Source organism: Rhinopithecus bieti, unplaced genomic scaffold (genome assembly GCF_001698545.2).
Source record: "Rhinopithecus bieti isolate Rb0 unplaced genomic scaffold, ASM169854v2 scaffold_17939, whole genome shotgun sequence".
Classification (NCBI taxonomy): Eukaryota; Metazoa; Chordata; class Mammalia; order Primates; family Cercopithecidae; genus Rhinopithecus; species Rhinopithecus bieti.
The window spans coordinates 1,974,238-1,991,963 of NW_016809446.1; the positions used below are offsets into that span (position 1 = coordinate 1,974,238).

Here is a 17,726-nt window from a genome sequence, read left to right on the forward strand (position 1 = left end):
CCATCTTCCCAAGTTTTTGCCCCACTGAAAACACTTAGAGAAAGAACTATAAGAGATTGAGATATTTTCATTTCAAACGTTTATCATTGGTTTTAAAGTTTCTTCAAAGCACATTTTCCCCTAGTGTTTCTACCTGAATTTGAGCATGCCAGAACTCCTTAGAAAATTATATAGGTAGGAAAATCTATCAGTGCTCTAAACTCAAAAACAAAAGATGAAAAAATAATATATGCTGGCCATATATCCATATATATGTATATATTTCACTTTATCTGTGATTTTTGTTATTTCTTTGTCTTAATAAAAGACGTTGGTAAACAAAGCTGCCCAGAAATTTGGACTGGGCAGAGCCCACCACAGCGTTGCAAAGCTGCTGTAGCCAGACTGCCTTTCTAGATTCCTCCTCTCTGGGCAGGGCATCACTGAAAGAAAGGCAGCAGCCCCAGTCAGGGGCTTATAGATAAAACTCCCATCTCCCTGCGACAGAGCACCTGGGGGAAGGGGTGGATGTGGGTACAGCTTCAGCCGACTTAAACATTCCTGCCTGCCACCTCTGAAGAGAGCAGCGAATCTCCCAGCACAGTGCTCAAGCTCTGCTAAGGAACAGATTGCCTCCTCAGGTGGGTCTCTGACCCCTGTGCCTCCTAAAGGGGATATACCTCCCAGCAGGGAACAACAGACACCTCATACAGGAGAGGTCCGGCTGGCATCTGGTGGGTGTCTCTCTGGGACAAAAATTCCATAGGAAGGAGCAGTCAGCAATTTTTACTGTCCTGCAGCCTCCGCTGGTGATACCTAGGCAAAGAGGGTCTGGCGTGGACCTCCAGCAAACTCAGCCGACCTGCAGAAGAGGGACCTGACTGTCAGAAGGAAAACTAACAAACAGAGATATTGGATATTCAATCTTTATAAGCTTAGTTTTCTCCTGGGAATAAAAATAGTGTTTGCTGTGTTTGGTCTTCGTGAAGATTAACTCAATAATGCATCTGACAAACTTTGTAGAATGGTTGAGTTATTTTAAATACTTAATGCTCATTTCCTGTAATTGTTGTTGTTTTGTACTAGAATGGTGTTCTAGCCTTCATAAAACAAAATCTGTGATTTAGACATTTGAAAATTCTTCATTTTCAATTGATACTCATTTATTTCTAGTTGCTGCATCACCTAGTCATTTTATGTTCAGTGTGGTGACAGCAAATGGGTGAAGTAGTTCCAATTTCCCAGCATGTAACTGACCTTCTTTAGCCTTAACTTTTATTTCCAGCCATTGTTATGGCAGCTACAGCAAACATGTCAGAGTACAGAACATTCCATTAAGAGCCATACCTCGTGCCTCGCTTCCTACGGTGTTGTTTTATATGAATAATACAATGTCTAGAGGTGAAATTAGTTGGAGTGCTCATGACTCAGCCTCTTTTTCCGGGGAGTGAGTCATTCCACATTTATAGATTCCTGACTTTGTGCTGTATACCACACTAAGTGCTTGGAATACAAACATAGATTTGCTGGGTCACTGACCCAGAGCAACCCACAGTCTGGGCAGGCAGGATATGGCCTTCATTAAGAACAATATGGGCTTACACATAGCCAGCACTGTATTAATGTTATATGTACCTGTCAAGGCAAAGTGTGATGAAATATACAGTAATATGAGCTGTCTGGACAACTTAATTCTATGTTTTGGAACATGTACCTCTGACCCTATAACCCAATATTGATATATTTTGCCTAATTACATCACCACAAATTTAACTTCTTTATTGTTTTGCTTAAATACTGTTTTTATTCATTTGCATATCACATAAAATCATACCCTCCATGAATAGATCAGTTGCCTTTCCTTTATTATCCTGCCAGAAACTCACACTTAATATGTCTAATAAAGCCCATTATCCTCTACTTTTACCCAGCAACCTGATCTCCCTTCAGGCTTTCCTGTTTCTAAGAATGTCCTGGGAGTCTGTTTTTCTTACACTCTCAAAATTCTCTTGGCTCCTTTCTTCATCCTGTGCCTTTCCTGGCCAATCAATCCTTAAATTCTTTTTTTGTGCATGTGAGACAGGGACTCTGTTGCCAAGGGTGGGATTTCAGTGGTGCAATCATAGCTCACTGTAACCTCATATGCCTCTGGCTTCAGCCTCCCCAGTAGCTGGAACTACAGGTGTGCACTACCATGTCTGGCTAATTAAAAAAAAAAAAATTGTTTTTGTAGTGGTCTCTCTATGTTGCTTATGCTGGTCTCAAACTCCTGACCTCAAGCAGTCCTCTGCCTTGGTCTCCCAAAGTGCTGGCATTAGAGGTATGAACCACCATGCCTGGCTTTAATCCCTAAATTCTGTATGGACTGTAAATACTGTTATGGACTGAGTCGTGCCCCACCCCAGTCATATGTTGAAGTTCTAAGTGCCAGTGTGACTGTTTAAAAATAGGGCCTGTAGCAGATAATTAAGGTTAAATGAAGTCATGAGAGTGGGGCCCTAATCCAGTAGGGTTCCTCTTCATAAGAAGAGCAAAAGAGGGTTCTTTAAATTTCCCCACCCATCTTCATGTCTGTCTTTCTCCACCATGTGAGGACATAGTGAGAATGTGGCTTTCTACAAGCCAGGAAGATAGCTTTCACCAGAACCTGACCATGTTGGCACTTGATCTCACCCTTCCAACCTCCAGAACTGGGTGAAAAAGTAAATTTCTGTTGTATAAGCCACATAGTCTAGGGCATTTTATTATGTTAGACTGTATTAGGCCATTCTCTTGCATTGCTGTAAATAAATACATGGGACTGGTTAATTTACAAAGAAAAGGGGTTTAATTGGCTCACAGTTCTGCAGGCTATACAGGAAACATAGTGCTGGCATCAGCTTCTGGGGAGGACTCAGGGAGCTTTTTCTCCTGGCAGAAAGCAAAGCAGGAGTGGACATTTCACATAGTCAAAGCAGGAACAAGCAATGGAGAGAACGAGAGCGAAAGAGAGAGTAGAAAGGGAGGTGCCACATTCTCTTAAATGACCAGATCTCATGAGAACTCACTATTACAAAACAGCACCAAGCCATGAGGGATCACCTCCATGAGCTGAACCCCTCCTACTAGGCCCCACCTCCAGCACTGGGGATTACAATTCAACATGAGAATTGGGTGGGGACAAATATGAAAACGATATAATCCTGCACCTGGCCCTCTCCAAATCTCATGTCCTTCTCACATTGCAAAATACGGTCATGCCTTCCCAATGGTCCCGCAATGTCTTAACTCATTCCAGCATTAATTCAAAAGTCCAAAGTCTAAAACATCATTTGAAATAAAGCAAATCCCTTTAATCTACAAGCCTGTAAAATCAAAAAGAGTTATTTACTCCCAATATACAATGGGGGTGTAGGCACTGGGTAAACACTGATATTCCAAAAGGAAGAAATTGGCCAAAAGAAAGGAGCTAAAGGCCCCATGCAAGTTCAAAACCTAGCAGGGGCAGTCATTTTTAAAGCTCCAAAATAATATCTTTTGACTGCATGTCTCACATCCACAGCACACTGGTGCAATGAGGGGCTCCTAAGGCCTTGGTTAGCTCTGCCCTTTTAGCTTTGCAGGGTGCATCCTCCCCACACCCCTCAGCTGCTCTCACAGGTTGTTGAGTGCCTGCAGCTTTTCCAGGTGCAGGATACAAGCTGCCATTCTGAGGTCTAGAGAGTGGTGATCCCCTTCTCACAGCTCTACTAGGGAGTGCCCCAGTGTAGACCAGATGTGAGGGTTCCAACTTCACATTTCCCCTTGGCACTACCCTAGTAGAGGTTCTCTGTTGGGGCTCTGCCCCTATAGCAGGCTTCTGCCTAGGCTTCCAGGCTTTTCCATACATCCTTTGAAAACTAGGTAGAAGGTGACAAGCCTCATTCTCTCTTGGACTTTGTGCACCTGCAGGCTTAACAACACATGGAGGCTGCCAAGACTTACAGCAGTTTGTGCTCTCCAGAGCAGTGGCACGACAGTGTCTGGGGTCCTTTGAGCAGAGTCTGGACCCAGAGCTTCCAATGCAGTACAGTATCCTGAGGCTGTGCCAGGCAGTGGGGCCCTGGACCTGGCCCACAAAATCATTCTTCCCTCCTAGGCCTCTGGGCCTATGATGGGAGGGGCTTCCATGAAGGTCTCTGAAATGCCTTCAAGGCCTTTTTCCCGTTGTCTTGGCTATCAGCACTGGGTGGGGTTTTGTTACGCAAATTTATCTAGCAATTGGTTGTTCCACAGCCTGCTGGAATCCCTCTCTCAAAAAAAGCTTTTTCTTTCTCTGCCACATGTTTAGGTGGAAAATTTTCCAAACTTTTATGCTGTGCTTCCCTTTTAAATATAAATTCCAACTCTTAATCTTTTCTTTGCTCCTGCTTCTGAGTGTAGGTTATTAGAAACAGCCGGGCCGCCTATTGAATGTATTGCTGCTCAGAAATTTCATCTGCTAGATATGTTGTATAGTCACTATGAAGCTTAAACTTCCAAAGACCCCTAGGGTATGGACACAATCCAGCCAAGCTCTTTGCTAACACATAAAATGTGTGACCTTTACCCCAGTTCCCAGTAAGTTCCTTATTTCCATCACAGACCTCATCAGCCTGGATTTTGCTGTCCATATCACCATCAGCATTTTGGTCACAATAATGTAACTAGTCTCTAAAAAATTCCAAACTTTCCCTCATTTTTCTGTCTTCTTCTGAGCCCTCCAGACTCTTCCAACCTCAGCTTGTTACCCAGTTCCAAAGCTGCTTCCATATTTTCAGGTATCTTTATAGCAACACTCCACTCTTCAGTTCAAAGTAGTAGGCTGTTCTTACATTGCTATAAAGAAATACCCAAGACTGGGTAATTTATTAAAAAAAAAAATTTAATAGGCTTATGGTTCTGCAATCCATACAGGAAACACAGTGCCAGCATCAGTTTCTGGGGAGGCCTCAGGGGGCTTTTACTCATGGTGGAGAGCAATGCAGGAGCAGGCACTTCACATAGTGAAAGCAGGAGCAAGCCAGAGAGACAGGGGTTGGGGAGGAAAAGAAAAGGGAGAATGCTGGGAGGAGGTGGCACACACTTTTAAGTGACTGGATCTTGTGAGAACTCACTATCATGAAGACAGCACCAAGCCAGGAGAGCTCTGCCCCCATTATCCAGTCACCTCCCTCCAGGCACCACCTCCAGCAATAGGGAATACAATTCAACATGAGATTTGGGTGGAGATAAACATCAGAACTATATCACAGTCTCAGCAGACTAATACACATATCCATGCAATAGTTTTAACACTCTCCTTTGTATGGACACTGTCTCCACCTGAATTGTCTCTTCATTACCATTCACCTGGACTTCTGAAGGAGCCACTTATATGAATACTTCTTTAAGCACTCCCCTCTCTGATCCAATCATCTATATAATATTACTAGATTAAATTTCCTAATTATGCCATTCTTGAATTTAAAACCTGCAGCGGTCCACTTTCACCTACAAAATTAAATATATTTAATTGAATAGCCTCCTCAGATTGTCATTCAGGGTCATTAGTTCCTATATAGAGCCAACTTAGCTTTCCACCCAATTACTGCTCTTCTTGTGTGTCATACTCCAGGCTAGGTATTTTTCCAAACACCCCCTGGGCTTTGATTCTTCTGTTACTTTGTTTCTGTGGTGTCCTGTCCATTGTCTGAATTGGTCTCCTTCCCACTCCATCTCCACCTATCAAAATCCCTTACCTCCTTCAAGGACTAACTCAAATGCAACTTCCTCTGTGAATCTTTATCTTCATAACAGGATTTTTCTCCCCTTCACTGATCTCCCAAAAGCTCTGTTAGTATTTCCTTGTGACAATAGGAATTTTTTTTCCATCTCGGCTTTTTGTCTTTTGGCTGTTTCACAACCTCCTTTATCCCACTAGATTCTAACTAAGTGAACTCTTTTAGATTAAAGAACACTGAATCCCTAAAATACTAAATGATGCTAAAAACAAACAAACAAACAAACAACAACAAAAAATCCCTACCCAATTGGGTACGGTGGCTTATGCCTGTAATCTCAGCAATTTCAGAGGGTGGATCACTTGAGCCCAGGAGTTTGAGACCAGGGAAACTCTCTCTCTACAAAAAAAATAGAAAAATTAGTTGGGCATGGTGGTGCATGCCTGTAGTCCCAGCAACTCAGGAGGCTGAGGTGGCAGGATCATCTGAGGCTGGGGAGGTCGAGACTGGAGTGAGCCATGATCATGCCAGTGCACTCCAGCCGGGACAACAGAGTGAGACCCTGTCTCAAAAACAAAACAAAACAAAACAAAAAAACCGCCTACTCTATATCTTAAAAATATGAGAATTACAAGAATTACAAACAAATAAAAAACATTGCCATTTTAATGGAATTTTAAAATATCTTATAACTGCAGTATTTGTTTCTGTAAGGTGTAACTCCAGTAGTAACTTTTGTGTTACTTAAGCAGCAACAATTTCTGTAACTTTAACAAGGGAGAAGCATAAGAAATGTAAAAATTGTGAATTTTCAGCTCACAATTAACTTTGATAATCCAATAGCTAAAAGTTGTCTGCTGTTTTCATTTTGTCCTCCTTGTGAGGTATAATCAGGCCTATTTTAGTTTGACATAGGCTTTATAATGTTATCTGACCATCACAGTATGATTTATAATATGGAGGCATGAAGTCATTTCTCACTGGGGTGGGGATGTGGCAGGGGGGAAGAAGAGCTTTACCAATTAACTCAAGATTATTTGCTGACATTTATCTTACCTTTTAGGTGAGGAGAAAGAGACAGAGGATGGAGAATTGGTGCTTTTAGTATGCTGATACATTAAGCCACCTGGAAGCAGATGCTAAATCCTATTGAAAAGAATTTTATTTGCGTTTTGCTTAGGGCATTGTTTAGCAAAATACTACACAAAAACTCTTGACCTGTGTGTTTGAAATGGCAGATGTTCACAGTGAGGACTGAGCCTTGGGGCAACATCAATCTTCACAATTCTGTGCCTATTTACTCAATAACTGGCTTGGTTGGGGAAAAAAAAAAAGTTCCAGGGAGTCATTTACAAAGCAGCTGCTCCTGGCACTGCAAAGGAAAGTGTTCTTAAGATAAGAAAAGCAAGCAAACAAACAGAAGCCACAGGACAGCTTGAGCCCACCAGGTCAAAAATGAATGCCTCTTTTCTCTCAGAACTGTGTTTCTAATTTTTTATATAAAAATTGTATATATTTAAGGTGTACGACATGATGTTTTGATATATATATTTTTATATATACACATAGTGAATTGATTACTAGAGTGAAGCAAACTAACATGTCTGTCTCCTCACACAGTTATTGTTTTAAAAAATAAGAACACCTGAAATCTATTCTTTTAGCAAATTTTAAGTATACCTTACAATATTATTAACTATAGTCATCATGCTGTGCATTAGACCTCTAGGTTTAGTCGTCCTGTATAACTGTGACCTTATATCTTTTGGCCAACATGTCCTCATTTTGCCAACCTCCCCACCTCCTGATAACCACCATTCTACTCTGCTTCTATTAGTTCAGCTTTTTAAGATTCCACTTAAGTGAGATTATGCAGTATTTTTCTGTGTCTGGCTTATTGCACTTACCATAAGGCCTTTCAGGTTTTTCCTGTTGTTGCCAATGTCAGGATCTCCCTTTTAAAGTCTTGATAATATTCCATTGTGTATAGTATTTCACAATTTTTTAATCCATTCATCTGTTGATGGACACCGGTTGTTTTCATGTTTTGGCTATTGTGAATAATGCTGCAATGAACACAGGAGTGCAGATATGTCTTCAAGGTACCGACTTCATTTTCTTTGTGTATTTTCCCTGTAGTGGGATTGCTGGATCAAATTGTAGTTCCCTTTTTAATTTCTTGAGGAACCTCCATACTGCTTTCCATAGCGCCTGTACCAATTTACATTTCCATCAACAGTATACAGTGTTCCTTTTCCTTTTCCCCACATCTAACACTTACTTTTTTTTTTTTTTTAATGATAGCCATACTAACAGGTGTGATATAGCTATTTCATTGTGGTTTTTGATTTTCATTTCTCTGATGATTTCTGATATTAAACACCTTTTCATAAACTTGTTAGCCATTGTCATGTCTTCTTTGGAAAAATGTCTATTTGGGGTCCTTTGCTCATTTTAAAATTGCTGTTTTTAGTTGTTTGCTTTGAGATATTGTTTCATGTGTGTTTCTTATATATTTTGGATTTTTTTTTTTTTTTTTTTTTAGACAGGGTCTCACTCTATTGCCCAGGGGGTAGTTCAGTGCACAGTCACAGCTCACTGCAGCCTCAACTTCCTGGGCTCAATCGAACCTTCCAACCCAGCCTCCTGGGTAGCTGGGGCAACAGGTGCACATCACAATGCCCAGCTAATCTTTTGTATTCTTTGTAAAGATGAGGTTTTTCCATGTTGCCCAGACTGGTCTCAAACTCCTGGACTCAAAGCACTCCACCCTCCTTGGCCTCCCAAATTGCTGGGATTACAGGCATGAGCCCCCACACCCAGCCCTATATTTTGGATATGAACCCCTTATCAGATATATGGTTTGCAAATATTTTCTCCCATTGTCTAAGTTACCTTTTTATTTTGTTGATTGTTTCCTTTTGTGGACAGTTTGATGTAGCCCCACCTGTTTATTTCTGCTTGTGATGCCTGAGCTCTTGGTGTCATATTCAAAAAATCATGGCAAAGTCAATGTCAAGAAGCTTATTCCCTGTGTTTTCTGCTAGGAGTTTTATGGTTTCAGGTCTTACATTTAAGTTTTTATTCCATTTTGAGTTGATTTTTGTGCATGATGTAAGATAAAAGTCCATTTTCATTCTTTTGCATGTAGTACCCAGTTTACCTAACACAGTTTGTTGAAGAGACTGTCCTTTCAGTGGAAGTTATATAAGGCAAGGATGGGACTTTATTTTCTTATTCTCACCACAAAGGGTATTTTCAACTGCTTTTTTAAATTTGAAATAGAATTGGAAAAAACACAACAGTAAGCACCTTTATTCATTTAACAATATTTATTGATATTTTGTGTGCTGAAAACATTGGGTTCAAATACAAAGTTCACATACCTGAAAGAGTATTAATATTTTGAATACAGTTGGTTTTTGAATCATGCCGTATTGAAACCCCATCTCTACTAAAAAATGCAAATATTAGCTGGGCATCGTGACGCGCCCCTGTAATCCCAGCTACTCGGGAGACTGAGGCAGGAGAATCACTTGAACCCAGGAGGTGGAGATTGCAGTGAGCTGAGATCATGCCACTGCACTCTAGCCTGGTTGACAGAGCAAGACCTTGTCTCCGAAACAAAAAAAAAAAAAGAGAGACTAAGGAAGATTTTTCTTGGAGATGGGGCTTCCAGTGTTGGGGAGGAGGAACACTGGAAGAGGGACAAATAAGTTGGAATGTCTTTCCAAACACATTATGGAATACATAAAGAAGTCAGGCTCCTGTGTCATAAAACTCAACTTAAAAAAAAAAATCCCACAATATCCCACATTTTGTTTTTGCTGTGAAGGTATATATTTGGGAGTGCATGTAGAAGAAATGAAATCCAGTCTATTTAAAAGAATATTAAAGATATCAGGATGCTGATCTGTGTCAAAGAGCAATTAGCAAGAAGTAGCTATAGTCAAATGATAAATTGAGGCCTAAAACTTGCAAGTAAACAAATGGGCAGGTTCAGGTTAGACTTCCCCTGACTCCAGGCAACTAGTGAACCACTTTCTCTTTTTAAAGAGTTGTTAAGTGGCAGTATCATCCTGGTATTCATTGTTCAGTATGCATATATCGATTATAGAGCAGGATTTTGTATGAGACATCATGAAAGATCCTAGGATAACAGCATCACTTATTTTATATTGTAGTAAAATATATGTAACATAAAATTTAATATTTTAACCATTTTAAATGGTTCAGTTTTGTGGCATTAAGTATATCTGCATTGCTGTGCAAGCTATCATTTTTTTCCTAGTGAATATTTAGATCTAAATCACAATCCCTTTCCACTGTCTCCTTTTTTCTTAGGGGATAATGATTGATAATATGATTAAAATGAACACATATGCAGTGTATCCACTCTGTCTTTCATAGCCTAGTGTTCTTATGTACATTCTATTTTAGCCATCTCTTGCACACACAATAGTGCACATGCAACCCAGCCACACATCCACTGAGTGTGTTGAATCACTGTCCTTCCTGCTCTCTTCGCATTTTTTCTTCATATTTTAAAGACATATTTTTTCTCTTTTTTCCTTTACTCTCCTAGTATTTTTATTTTAAATTTGTCATGCTTTCTCTTTAAATTTGTGGAGCAAAACAAAAAATAAACAAATAAGAAACTATGCTTAACAGGAATGTTCCAAATATTCGCAGTTTATGGCACCCTTAGTATCGCAGTGATTTTATTTTCAAGGTGCCTCTAGGCCAAAAGATGTACCTGACGGTTTCATTTAAATAACATAATATGTTTAAGTCCTAACAACTTAGTAGCCTTTTGAAAAAATAATACACATAAATTGAAAGGAAATCTATTTTTGTTTTTGAAAGCAAACCCACAATCACTTAACTAATGGGATTTGTGCCTGCTGAATAATGCCCAGCCCTCAAACCTTGCAGTCACACTGGACACTATTATTCTTATTTCCTTTAATTTTTTATGGAAAAAAGGTTTTTGGTAATTCTTACTTCATGTTGATTTTCATGCAGTATTTGCTTTTATATCACAAACATCATCAAAACCCAACTTTGCAAAGCCGTAACATCATTGAGAGGAATGTAGCATGATCTAATATTGAAACCGCAAACCACTTTAAGTTAATAGTTTTTATGCTGCCTAATGGATATTGCTGTGGGTTTTTTGTTTTTGTTTTTGTTTTCATATATTGAAAACATTTTGGCCAGGCGCAGTGGCTTTTGCCTGTAATCCCAGCACTTTGAGAGGCCAAGGTGGGTGGATTGCTTGAGTTCAGGAGTTTGAGACCAGCCTGGGGAACATGGTGAAACTCCATCTGTACAAAAAATACAAAACTTAGGCAGAATGGTTCATGCTTGCAATTCCAGCTACTACGGAGGCTGAGGTGGGAGGACTGATTGAGCCTGGGAGGTTCAGGCTGTAGTGAGCCATGATCACACCCCTGCACTCCAGACTAAGTGACAGAGTGAGACCCTGTCTCAAAAAAAATAAAAGAAAAAGAAAACATTTCACCATTCCCCTGAGAGTTTACAGTGGTGCCCTGGGCCACCATGACAGTTAGGGAGCTGTTGGCTTTATAGCCAAAAATTAATATTTTATCCAAGTAAAATAATGTCAGTTGTTTGAAATCAAGATAGATATACTGAAGGCATTCATCTTAAATGTCCTTTATAATTTCCTCAGATACTTGAAAAAAATCTCCACAGATGTATTAACCTATCATTTTGTTATTATAGGACAAAGTTTACTTTTCTTAAACACCTGCCCTTAGGATTAAAAAGCAACTATTTCATATTCAGTTGTATTTTCTGTGGTTTACTAGTATTTTCTTTGTCTTATTTTATACTGTTCTTTTCAGTAAATAACTAGTTTTAGGCTAATTTAGTTTTTGGACTTAGCATAGGAGTCTAATAATGAAACATTTCTAACGTGTAGAAGAACATATGCTGTTTTCTATCCAATTAACTCACAAACATACTTCTAGAACCTAACTTGCTTTTTAATTACTGACTGCCATAGATGCTCCCTGTGGTGAGTGGAGTCTCTTGTCAGTTTGAAGTTGTTTTGTTTACTATCTGTTCAAGAGGCAGGCTGACTTTTGGCACCAAAGTTTTTTTTTTTTTGTCCCTGGTTTACCTTCTTTAAACTTTGATTTGACAACATGCTTTTCTGCATATTTATTTCTCAGCATATTTTAGTAGCAAGGCTTAGATGCAAGAAACCAATGGAAAGATTGATCGTTTACCACTGAAATTGTCTTCTTTGAACTTGACTACCTTTAGCAAAGGTTTAGACTGATTGTCAACCCAGGACTAAAATTCTACAGATTCTCTGTGCATATTAAATCAGATTAAAGACCTGTGTCAGTCTGTACAGACTTTTCTAACATAAAAGAACATAAATCTATTTTTCACAGTTTTGGAAGCAGAGAAGTTCAAGATCAAGGCAGCAGCAGATTGGTTTTGCTGAGGTCCTGCTTCCTGTTTTTCCCTCCGCCTTCATATGGCAGGCAGAAGGTGTGAGAGCGCTCGCTGAGATCTCATGTATAAAGGCACAGTCCACTTTTTATATTTCTGGGATCTCTTTTGTAGGGGCACTAATCACCTTCCAAAGGCCCCACCTCTAAATATCACATTGGGGGACTAGGATCTCAACATATGAATTTGGGGTGGAGGGGACATAAGCATTCAGTCTTATGACAGGATCAAAATGCATGAGTTTTATTATTTTTGATTAAACATCTCTTAAGAGCAATGGTAGTATATTAGGAACAGAATGTGTTAAAAATTCTTTTTGGTTGGTTGTTTTAGAATATGACCATAGGACTTCTACTTTAAATAAGTATAAAATAAAAATAGGACGTAATTTTGGCATTTAATATATGTTTTTTTCCAATAAAATGTAGAACGTACTTGTAAGCTTAAAGTTGTATTATACATAACCGTTGTGTGTTGTAAATGGATATGTTTCAGTCAGTGCATTTTATGGAGTGAGGAACAAGTCACTTCTGATTTTATCTTTCTCCTTAGTGAAAGAAAAAGCCAGATTGTTCAACTGATTTAACTTACTGGGTATTTTTCTCTTCTTCTTTTAGATTTTATTGATCTAATCCAAAGTATCTTATAACTTCTGGCTGGAATTAAGGTCAGTACTGTATTTGTGTCAATCATGAATAAACTGTGAAATAAAATAAAGGCTTCATGGGTCTTTAGATAGCTAGGTCAAAAATATGCTTGCAATATGTGGTAAAAGCTGAAATTTAGTAAAACCTGGATATATTTCAGAGTTGGCTTACTAGCAAACATGGTTCCCTGAGTACTGTTTGTTTTTCTAATTAGTATAATTTATTTGGTTTTTGAATATTGAATTTATTTCATCTTACTACTACCTGAGTTTCAAATAATGAGAAAAAAAAATCCACACCTCGAAAAACATCATATTGTCTTATACATTAATCAGGGAAAAACTATTAAAAAGACCAAGTAGGAAAAATCCTTACTTGGAAGGACTGCCTTTTCAAAAGAATGGTCAAGGACTTCCTGAATTTGCAGGAAACATTTGAATTCCACAAGTATCATACCCAATGAGGATGTATTGTCCTAAAGAGCGGTAGAGTTGAAAAGTACCTTTTCAGTAAAAATTTCAGGTTAGCAGAGTGTCAGATTCATTCCTTTTTTGTTCTGTGCTTTCATAATTGGCTTTAATGAGACTTGAAACTAGCTTAACTGAGTTTAGAGTAATAACGACCTCAGAGGCCCTCACAGCATTAAACTTGGGATTTTATTATGCCTTCTATTTATATTTTTTTTTTGAACATGTATTAGATTAAAAAAAAAAAAAAAAACTAAATGCTGAATGAAATGAAGACTTTTATTGTTCTATAAAAGAACAACATGCCAGGTGTTGCTAAACTTTTGTATAGGCTTTTGATTAATAATTAACGTAAAGGAAAACATTAGCTTTTCATTTACCCTTACACTAATCAGGAATTTTCTCTTTAAAGCCCATGTTTAACCCTTCAGATTGCAGTGTCTGTCATATAACAGGCACACTGTAAATATGTACCTTTTCTGGCCTCAATTCTGACCTCACTTTCCTGCAACCAAATACACATAAACACACAGACACACACACACTCTCTCTCTCTCTCTCTCTCACACACACACACAAATACACATACACACAGATGAAAGACTACGATTATTTCTCTTTTCAGGTACAAACTGTGCTTTCCTATCTTCGAAATCTGTATAGAATGTAGCAAATAGAATATATTAAAATTATGCCTACGGATAATTGGAAACTTAATAAAGAAAAAAGGTGAAATGTCTACAAGTATTGATTTAAAGTCTGTTTATAAACTATTATTTTATTAAGTGTTTTCATTTAGTTTGGGGTCAAATTTATTGAAGTCTCTCTTTTTTATTCACTTTTTAGCGTATACTATCGAGATCTGTGAACATTTAAATGTGCAATTTTAAAGACTTTTGAACTTTTTTCTACTTTTACCCCTACTAGACCCTGTCTCATCTACCTACAAAACCAAAATTACAAGTAGAATGAGATTTTTTTAAAGTATACATCATTGAATCAGTAATGTTTTTAATGCACAGAGTTAAGTTTTAATAATAAATCTGTATGAGAGGTAAACCTTTCCTTTCTCTTCTTTAATAAGAAGTAAACTCTTCCCTTCCTGATTTTTTATTATATAGTTGATATGGTAAACACGGCAGTTTGCAATCTCATCTTGCTCTGACCACTTTCCAGAAAGAAAACTGAAAAGAAAGAAGATTTTTGTTAGATTATAAAAAAAGTAACCGTAATGCACAAAAATTTTCATAATCTGATTCCCTAACCATCTTCCACATGGAGATTTCTGTTGTGAGAATATGAAAATTGAGTGTGTTTGGTCAAGATGAGTTGCCTATTTTCAAATTAATAGATAAATATACCAGTGAAAATAAAGTGTACATAGAAATGGAAACATGTTTAAACCGCTCTTTTTATCAGGTCTTCCCACTTGGATATGTGTGGTTTAGTATTTATTAGTATTGTTTTCCCTTCTATCTGGAAATGAAAATAATATTAAATTACATTTGATTAATCAGTTATCTAAATCGCATTTTATAAAAGCAGTTAGATGTAGCAAGTCTCTTAAAAATGTAACTCACCAGAAACAGCCAAGTTATCAAAATAGAATATATGTAATGGAAATTACCATTTTTTCAACTATAACTAAGTACTTTTGGTTTAAGATAAGAGTTTCCCTCACAGAAAATCATGTTTTCTGTGAAAATATTAGCTGAGCAAAATAACTAGTGTTGCCAGATAAAAACAAGCTACTGATAGAGGTATATAAAATAGAATATCAGAAATGCCATTGCAATATTTTATCAATTCTGTGATGCATGTAATTTTACATTAAATTATGTAAAATTAAGTTATGCTATAGTTAAATTGACAGCATTTTTTTTTCCCCCTGGTAGTAAATGAGGTGTGTCTTGTAATGAATGGTATCTTAGATTTTATGAAACACAATGTTACTGAATTTAGACTGGAAACGTGTTTTAATCTCCTAAAGTTATTACAAAAAAAAAAAAAGTCAGAATGAAGTCCAGAAACAAGGAAGGTAAATTTGGCATTGATTCTTAGCAACATTTTAGGCCACACTTTTTGCCTTTTAAAAAAAAATATGTATTGGTTTTCTGATCTACTTCTTTTCTTTATGATTAATACTGCTACCAGCATTTTGTATATTTTCCTCCAGTTTTTGTCGTGGTTTGTTTTCATGAAAGGTAAATTAAATTTTCTATTATATACATTCCAGTTACTTGAAAAGGTGATTTTTAGTGGCTCTGTGATATACTATCCTGTAGATATTTCATAATTTATTTCACCATTTACCCGTTGTTGGACATTCAGACCATTTTTAATATCTCACTATTATAAATAGCACTGCAATAAATATGCTTCTAAAACGTTTATGTTCACTGCTGACATTGTACTTAGGATCAATTTGTAGAAGTGGGATTATGTAGTGTAAAGAAATAAATATATTTGAGGTGACTAATGTGTACATTGTGAGTGTTCCCCAAAATTATATACCAATATGCACTTCACTGGTAGCAGAAGCAGTCTGAGTTTTGCAATACTCATGCCAATATTGGAATTAGGATTTTAAAAATTTCTCAGTTTGATAAGCAAGTGATGGCTTCTCAATTTTAAAATATAAAATAGGAAACAGGTGCTTGTAAAGGAATACTTATGGGTCATTAAAAGTATCAATCTAAACAGCATAACTTGTTTTTTAGATAGCATGAATAGGTAATGTTAATTTCATTGGTTCTGCCACTATCAGCCTGGGAAGGCTGTTTGATCTTTTGCTGTTGAAGACAGAATCAAAAGCTAAATGATTTTCATCCTTATAAAGATAGATGATCATGTTAATTATATTAATTATAGTTTTCTTGAGAAAGAGGTTGAGGACCCTAAGGAATGGGACAAGGGAGATGATCTTTAATAGAGTTCTCAAGTTTACTTACAGTGGAATTACTGCTCAACAAGTGACATGAGGTGCAATAGCTTTTCTGGAAGTGTTTGGAATGCTGTGAGCAGAAAAGGACTAAGATTACAAATCTAAAAGTAAAATGTCATATTGTGTGCTAGCTAGTGCTTAGATATTTTATAAATTTCTCTCCTCAAAATTTTAAAAATACTTACTTTTCTATATTGATACTTTTAGTCTCATTTTGCAAAATCAAAAGTTAAAAAGAAAATATTGGATATAACTTGTTGCTATTTTGTATCCACTTCTTCATCCTATACACTAGCCTTTTATCCTTCCTCTAATGCAGTCAGTACTTAGCATATATATTCCCTGAAGACCCTACCTCCAACTCCATCCTATCTTGCTCCCAAAGAGGGATCATGTTCGTCAGACTGACACCTAGTGCTAAGGGATACATTGCTTAACACAAGGCTGTCAGTGCTATAAGACATCCCCTGCCTTTGCAATTGCACTTGACTATATGAAAGTGTTCTGGTGGTATCGGTTGAAGTACCCGAGTTTGAAATTAGGTGAATTCATGCTTTCTTGGTGCTTGGAATTCTTAGAGAGATGATTTCCTATGAATTTTTTTGAAGAGATGGAGTGTCCCTCTGTCACCTAGGTTGGAGTATAGTGACACAATCATGGCTCACTGCAGCCTCAAACTCTTGGGCTCAAGTTGTCCTCTCATCTTAGCCTCCTGAGTAGCTTAGGACTACAGGCTTGTGCCACCATTCCTAGCTATATTTTTTATTTTTTATAGAGACTGAGTCTCGCTTTGTTGCCCAGGCTGGTCTTAAACTCCTGGCTTAAAGCGATCCTCCTGCTTCAGCCTCTGAAAGTGTGGGATTACAGGCATGAGTCACTGTGCCTGGTCAGTTGCCTATGATTGAATCATTAATATTTATCTGAAATTATTTATCAAAGCCGTGATTTTGATCCAGTGCTCCAGCACAGGGTGGATGCTGTGCTTCTTTTCTGCTTGGATCTAGTCCTTCCTGCTAATTCTAATCTTTTCCTCTGGCTTAACTTCTGATGCCCTCTATACTTCTAGACTGCTAAGCTGCTTGTGGTGTTCCTTGGTCAAGCCCTCTGATTTTATTATCTGTAAAATGGAAACAAAAATAAGTTACACTTCGTTTTAAGATTAAATGAGATATGGCCGGGCGCGGTAGCTCACGCCTGTAATCCCAGCACTTTGGGAAGCCGAGGTGGGCGGATCATGAGGTCAGGAGATCAAGACCATCCTGGCAAACACGGTGACACCCTGTCTCTACTAAAAATACAAAAAAATTAGTCGGGAGCTGTGGCGGGCGCCTCTAGTCCCAGCTACGCCGGAGGCTGAGGTAGGAGAATGGCGTGAACCCTGGAGCGGAGCTTGTAGCGAGCTGAGATCTAGCCTGGGCGACAGAGCAAGACTCCGTCTCAAAAAAAAAAAAAAAAAAAAAAAAAAAAAAAAAAAAAAAAA

General features: G+C 37.9%; 1 protein-coding gene across 1 annotated transcript in view; it reads left to right on the forward strand.

Annotated features, from left to right (window-relative positions):
• The window catches only part of MAP2 (microtubule associated protein 2), a 321,080-nt gene that overhangs the window by 73,775 nt on the left and 229,579 nt on the right, over positions 1 to 17,726 (forward strand). Inside the window, exon 3 of the mRNA XM_017889382.1 lies at positions 12,806 to 12,855. The gene's annotated coding sequence lies outside the window, so the exon portion shown is untranslated. The remainder of the gene's footprint in view (positions 1 to 12,805; positions 12,856 to 17,726) is intronic.